The sequence below is a fragment of the Puma concolor genome, chromosome E4 (assembly GCF_028749965.1).
Source record: "Puma concolor isolate L17-30 chromosome E4, mPumCon1.1.hap2, whole genome shotgun sequence".
In the NCBI taxonomy this organism is placed as follows: Eukaryota; Metazoa; Chordata; class Mammalia; order Carnivora; family Felidae; genus Puma; species Puma concolor.
The window spans coordinates 54,085,787-54,093,415 of NC_141683.1; the positions used below are offsets into that span (position 1 = coordinate 54,085,787).

Here is a 7,629-nt window from a genome sequence, read left to right on the forward strand (position 1 = left end):
ATGAGGCTTAAGGAAAGAAGCCATCTCCTAACTGCAGCAGGCGAAGCAGCAGGTGCTAATGTAGAAGCTGCAGCAGGTTCTGCAGAAGATCTTCCTATGATGATTAATGAAGGTGCCACAATACACAAGAGAACGATTCTAAGAAAATACATTTATATTCCTATATTCTAAGAAATCCTTGGGACACCTGGGTGGCTCAGTCAGTTGAGCATCCAGCTTCGGCTCAGGTCATGATCTCACAGTTCGTGAGTTCGAGCCCCACATCGGGCATGCTGCTGTCAGCACGGAGCCTGCTTGGGATCTTCTGTCCCCTCTGTCTGCCCCTCCTCCACTTGCACTCTCTCACAAATAAACATTAAAAAAAGAAAGAAATTCTTATATTCTAAGAAAATGCCATGTAGGACAAGTCAATGCCTGGCTTCAAACTTCAAAGGACAGGCTGACTCTTGTTAGTGCTAATGCAGCTGGTGACTTTAACTTGAAGCCAATGCTCATTTAACATTCTGAAAATCCTACAGCCCTTAAGAATTGTGTTAAATCTACTTTGCCTGTGCTTTAGAAATGGAATAATAAAGACTGGATGCCCACACATCTGCTTACAGCATGGTTTACTGAATATTTTAAGCCCACTGTTGAGAACTACTGTTCAGTGAAACAGATTTCTTTCAAAATATTACTGCTTATTTGAAGACGCCATTGAGCTTTAATGAATATTAATGTTGTTTTCATGACTTCTAATACAATATCCACCCTGTAGCTCATGGATCAAAGAATAATTTCAACTTTCAAATTTTCTTACTTAAGAAATACATTTCACAAAGCTAGAGCTTCCATGGATAGTGATTCCTCTGATGAATCTGGGCAAAGTCAGTTGAAAATCTTCTGGAAGGGGCGCCTGGGTGGCGCAGTCGGTTAAGCGTCCGACTTCAGCCAGGTCACGATCTCGCGGTCCGTGAGTTCGAGCCCCGCGTCAGGCTCTGGGCTGATGGCTCAGAGCCTGGAGCCTGTTTCCAATTCTGTGTCTCCCTCTCTCTCTGCCCCTCCCCCGTTCATGCTCTGTCTCTCTCTGTCCCAAAAATAAAAAATAAACGTTGAAAAAAAAAAAATCTTCTGGAAAAGATTCACCATTCTAGAGGCCATTAAGAATATTTGTGATTTGGGACGCCTGGGTGGCTCAGTCAGTTGAGTGTCCGACTTCAGCTCAGGTCATGATCTCACAGTTTGTGGGTTTGAGCCCTGCATCAGGCTCTGTGCTGACTGCTTTCTCAGAGCCTGGAGAAGCAGAGCCTGCTTCGTATTCTGTGTCTCCTTCTCTCTCTGTCCCTCCCCCATTCACGCTTTGTCTCACTCTGTTTCTCAAAAATAAAAAAATGTAAAAAAAAAATTAAAAAAAGAATATTTGTGATTCAGGGGCACCTGTGTGGCTCGGTCAGTTAAGCATTTGACTCTTGATTTTGGCTCAGGTCATGATCTCACAGTTCATGGATTCAAGCCCCACATCAGGCTTTGCACTGGCAGTGTGGAGCCTGCTTGGGATTCTCTCTCTCTCTGCTCCTCCCCTGCTCACATGCTCTGTCTCTCTCTCTCTCTGTCTCTCTCTATCTCTCGCTCAAAATGAATAAATTTAAAAGAAAAAAAAGAACATTTGTGATTCATGGGAAGAGGTCAAAATATCAATGTCAATAGAAGTTTGGAAGTAGCTGATTATAATCCTCATGGATGACTTTGAAGGATTCAAGACTTCAGTGGAGGAAATAACTGCAGATGTGGTGAAAATGGCAAGAGAACTAGAATAAGAAGTGGAGTCTGAAGATGGGACTAAATTGCTGGAATCTCATGATAAAACTTGAACTGATGAGAATTTGCTTCTTACAGATGAACAAAGAAAGTGGTTTCTTGAGTTGGAATCTACTCCTGGTGAAGATGCCGTGAAGATTGTTGAAATGACAACAAAGGATTTAGAATGACATAAACTTAGTTGATAAAACGACAGGACCGAATGACCCAATTTTAAAAGAAATTTTATGCTATCAAACTGCATCACATGCTACAGAGAAATTTTTCATGAAAGGAAGAGTCAATCAATGCAGCAACCTTTATTGTTGTCTTATTTGAAGAAATCACCACTGCTGCCCCAGCCTTCAGCAGCCACCACCCTGATCAGTTAGCAGCCATCAGCATGAGGTGAGACCCACCACCAGTAAAAAGATTATGACTCTCTGAAAGCTCAGATGATGGTTAGCATTTTTAAGCAATAAAATATTTTTAGGCTAAGATTTATTTATTTACTTAATATTAACTTTTTTTTTTTTTTGAGAGAATGAGAGAGAGTGTGTGTGAGTGGGGGAGTGGGGCAGAGGGGCGGCAGGAGAGAGAGAGAGAATCATAAGCATTTCCACACTCAGCATGAAGCTCAATCCCACAACTTTGGGATCAGGACTTGATCCAAAATCAAGAGTCAGATGCTCAACTGACTGAGTCACCCAGGCACCCCAATATTAACATTTTAAAAAATTTTCAGTGTTTATTTATTTACTTCTTGAGAGAGAGAGAGAGAGAGCACAAGCAGGGGAGGGACGGAGAGAGGGAGGGAGACACAGGATCTGAAGCAGGCTCCAGGCTGTAAGCTGTCAGTGTAGACCCTGATAGGGGGCTTAAACTCCCAAACCATGAGATCATGACCTGAGCCAATGTCAGACATTTAACTGACTGAGCCACCCAGGCACCCCATCATTTTAAAAGGTTTCATTCACGTCATCAATATGGGAGACAATTGAGGACACTGTTAACACACTTAAAATCCAGAGACGGTCATGACAGGCAGGAAATCCCCCAACTCCGTTCCTGAGGTGGGATGAAGGATTGGTCCCAGGCCTCCAACCTTGGCCAGGCTCTGCCATTAAGCTGAGACAGCCTAGAGATAAGACAGCCTTGGTCTCATCCCCATCGGGAGGCACACTTGCCTGCTCACAAGCAAGAAAGTGTTAAATTGTACTGGAGATTGCTTCTTGTAAGGTACTTTTTTTTTTAGTTAAGGTATTTACATTTTTAGAAAAAGACATAATGCCATTGTGCAATGCTAATGCATTGGGAAACCAAAAAAATTCATTCGACTCACTTTATTATGATATTTGCTTTATTGTGGTGATCTAGAACTGAACCTGCAATATCTCTGAGGTATGACTGTATAAAATGCTTGCCTGGGTACACAGCAACAATCATACCACAATATTAGCCATTTAAGAAAGAGTACGAAACTTCTCTGAGAAAACAGCAAATGGTGGCTGACGGAGCTTCTGTGGGAGGGCCCTAGAATGGAAGGCCAGGCAGCTTTGTCAGAGGCCAGGAGCTCCAGAAAGTAAGGTCAAAGACAAGGAGTGGATCCCTGTCGGATGTCCACTCTTGCCACTGTTATTCAACATAGTATTGGAAGTCTTAGCCTCAGCCATCAGACAACACAAAGAAATAAAAGGCATCCAAATTGTCCAGGAGGAGGTCAAACTTTCACTCTTCACAGATGACATGATACTTTATATGGAAAACCCAAAAGATTCCACCAAAAACTGCTAGAACTGATCCATGAATTCAGCAAAGTCACAGGATATAAAGTCAATGCACAGAAATGAGTTGCATTCCTATACACCAATAATGAAGCAACAGAAAGAGAAATCAAGGAATCAATCCCATTTACAATTGTACCAAAACCCATAAAATACCTAGGAATAAGTCAAGGCAAAGAGGTGAAAAATCTATACACTGAAAACTCTAGAAAGCTTATGAAAGAAATTGAAGAAGACAAAAGGAAAAACATTCCATGGTCATAGATAGGAAGAACAAATATTGTTAAAATGTCAATACTACCCAAAGTAATATACATATTCAACGCAATACCTCTCAAAATAACACCAGCATTCTTCTCAGAGCTAGAACAAACAATCCTGAAATTTGTATGGAACCACAAAAGAACCTGAATAGCCAAAGCAATCCTAAAAAAGAAAACCCAAACTGGAGGCATCACAATTCTGGACTTCAGAATGTATTACAAAGCTGTAATCATCAAGACAGGATGATACTGGCACAAAAACAGACACTCATGGAATGAGTGGAATGGAATAGAATAGAGAATACAGAAATGGACCCACAAACATATGGCCGACTCATCTTTGATGAAGCAGGAAAGAATATCCAATGGAATAAAGACAGTCTCTTTAGCAAATGGTGCTGGGAAAACTGGACAGCAACATGCAGAAAAATGAACCTGGACCACTTTCTTACACCATACACACACAAAAAAAAACCAAAATGGATGAAAGACCTAAATGTAAGACAGGAAGCCATCAAAATCCTCGAGGAGAAAGCAGGCAAAAACCTCTTTGACCTTGGCTGCAGCAACTTCTTATTCAACACGTGTCCAGAGGCAAGGGAAACAAAAGCAAAAATGAACTACTGGGACCTCATCAAAATAAAAAGCTTCTGCACAGTGAAGGAAACAATCAGCAAAACTAAAAGGCAACCAACAGAATGGGAGAAGATATTTGCAAATGACATATCAGGCAAAGGGTTAGTATCCAAAAATCTATAAAGAACTTATCAAACTCAACACCCAAAAACAGATAATTGAGTGAAGAAATGTGCAAAAGACATGAATAGACATTTCTCCAAAGAAGACATCCAGATGGCCAAATGACACATGAAAAAATGCTCCACATCACTCATCATCAGGGAAATACAAATCAAAACCACAATGAGATACCACCTCACGTCTGTCAGAATGGCTAACATTAACAGCTCAGGCAACAACAGATGTTGGCAAGGATGCAGAGAAAGAGGACCTCTTTTGCACTACTGGTGGGAATGCAAACTGGTGCAGCCACTCTGGAAAACAGTATGGAGGTTCCTCAAAGAGATAAAAATAGAACTACCCTATGACCCAGCAATTGCACTACTAGGTATTTATCCAAGGGATACAGGTATGCTGTTTTGAAGGGACACATGCACCCCAAAGTTTATAGCAGCACTATCAACAATAGCCAAAGTATGGAAAGAGCCCAAATATCCATCGATGGATGAATGGATAAAGAAGATGTGGTATATATACAATGGAGTATTACTCAGCAATCAAAAATAATTAAATCTTGCCATTTGCAGCTACATGGATGGAACTAGAGGGTATTATGCTAAGCGAAGTTAGAGACTAAGACAAATATCACATGACTTCACTCATATGAGGACTTTCTTTTTTAAAAATTTTTTTTTTTTTTAACGTTTATTTATTTTTTTGGGACAGAGAGAGACAGAGCATGAACGGGCGAGGGGCAGAGAGAGAGGGAGACACAGAATCAGAAACAGGCTCCAGGCTCTGAGCCATCAGCCCAGAGCCCGACGCGGGGCTCGAACTCACGGACCGCGAGATCGTGACCTGGCTGAAGTCGGACGCTTAACCGACTGCGCCACCCAGGCGCCCCCATATGAGGACTTTCAGATACAAAACAGATGAACATAAGGGAAGGGAAGCATAATATAAAAACAAGGATGGGGACAAAACATAAGAGACTCTTAAATATGGAGAACAAACAGAGGGTTAATGGAGGGGTTGTGGGGGGGGGTGGGCTAAATGGGTAAGGGGCATTAAGGAATCTACTCCTGAAATCATTGTTGCACCATGTGCTAACTAACTTGGATGCAAATTATAAAAAATAAATAAATTATAGAAAGGAAAAAAAGAAAGAAAGAAAAGTAGATCCCTGTCACCACGCTGGACTGCCTAGTCAAGTACAAGAAAATCAAGTCCCTGGAGTAGGTCTATCTCTTCTCCTTGCCCATCACGGAATCTGAGATCATTTTTTTCCCCTCATCATTGATGAAATTTTGAAGACTGTGCCTGTACAAAAGCAGACTCATCCTGGCCAGTGGACCAGGTTCCAGGCATTTGTTGCCATCAGAGATTACAATGGACAGGTCAGTCTGGGTGTTTAGTGCTCCAAGGAGTAGCCACTGCCATCCAGTGGGGCCATGATCCTGACCAAACTATCCATCATCTCTGTGCTCTGAAGCTACTAGAGGGGAAGCAATATCAGCCAGCCCCACACTGTCCCTCACAAGATGACTGGCTGCTATTCTCTCTGCACAGGTGCACCATATCGTTGCCCCAGAGACATCATCCCAGCCCCTGTGCCCAAGAAGCTACTGATGACTCTACACCTTGGCCAGGGGCTGCACTGCCACCTGTTGCAACTGTTGATGCCATTTCCAAGACCTTCAGCTGTCTCACCCCTCACCTTTGGAAAGAGACTGTGTTCAGCAAGTTTCCCTATCAGGAATTTACTGACATCTTAGAGACCCACACCAGGCTCTAACTGTGGCTACCACAGAGTTTTATATGAGAAAAATAAAGTGAATCAAAACCTGTATGAAGGAAAGAGAGAGAGAGAGAGAAGGCAGGGGGAGTGTGGAGAGGAAGGAAGGAAAAATAAGGGACTGGTATCTTTGGAATTACAAATAAATATGAGCAGACCCAGCAAACATTCTTCATGGAATTATATGCCTGTGATTTTGAATTAGCGATTCATCTATAGCAATAGACAGGAAGTTAGTGGATGGTCTAACAGGAAGAGTTTTGGTGATTTAAACAAATTTTGGAAAAGCACTCACACTAATGTCTTTGTCGTTATCTGGAGTTTCAAATTTAAAATACTATAAGGTTTTTTGTTTTTAATGTTTATTTATTTTTGAGAGAGGAAAGACAGAGCACAAGTAGGGGAGGGGCAGAGAGAAAGGGAGACACAGAATCTGAAGCAGGCTTCAAGCTGTCAGCACAGAGCCCACTCGGGGCTCAAACTCACGAATAGTGACATCACGACCTGACCTGAAGTCAGACACTTAACCGGCTGAGCTACCCTGGCGCCCTGTGTCTTGGGTTGTTTTTTTTGTTTTGTTTTGTTTTGTTTTGTTTTGTTTTGTTTTGTTTTGTTTTGTTTTGTTTTGTTTTTAAAGTGAACTCTATGCCCAGCATAGGGCTAGAACTCATGATCCCAAGATCAAGAGTCACATGCTCCACTGACTGAGCCAGCCAGGTGGCCCCTCTGCCTGAAACATTCTGCTCTCTCTCTCTTTGCCTACCTCATTTCTACTCCTCTTGTAGCTTTCAGCTTCAATGTCATTTTATTGAGGAAGCCTCTGTTCATCTTAGACTCAATTTTTCACTGTTAAACATGCCATGTACTTTGGCCTTCACACTTGTGGTTGCTTAATTATTTATAAGTATTCTATCTTCCCTGCTAAACTATAAGCTCTGAAGGAATAGATTCTGTCATGTTCACTGCTGTATTACCACAGCACAGTGACTGGGACATAACCAGTTATCAGATATTTATTGTGATTGTGATAAAGTGGGTGCAAATTAATTTCATTCTGTGACTTTTATATCATTAGTAGAGAACATCTGGGGCTTGATTAGATGTTGCAGAAACAAGGTTATAAGTCTCTGCAGAAAAGAACCACAAATGAACACTTCAATTGTTCTCATTGAAATATTTTTGCAAAAATTAAAAAAAAAAAGAATCCTTTTTCCATGTAATTTAGCAAAGAGGGCTTTGATTGCCCCAAATGAAATGCTTGATTAGGAAGATT

At 41.5% G+C, this 7,629-nt stretch overlaps 1 pseudogene; it reads left to right on the forward strand.

Moving 5' to 3' along the window:
- LOC112857925 (small ribosomal subunit protein uS5 pseudogene) lies at positions 1 to 6,356 on the forward strand (annotated as a pseudogene).
- Positions 6,357 to 7,629: the final 1,273 nt, after the last annotated feature.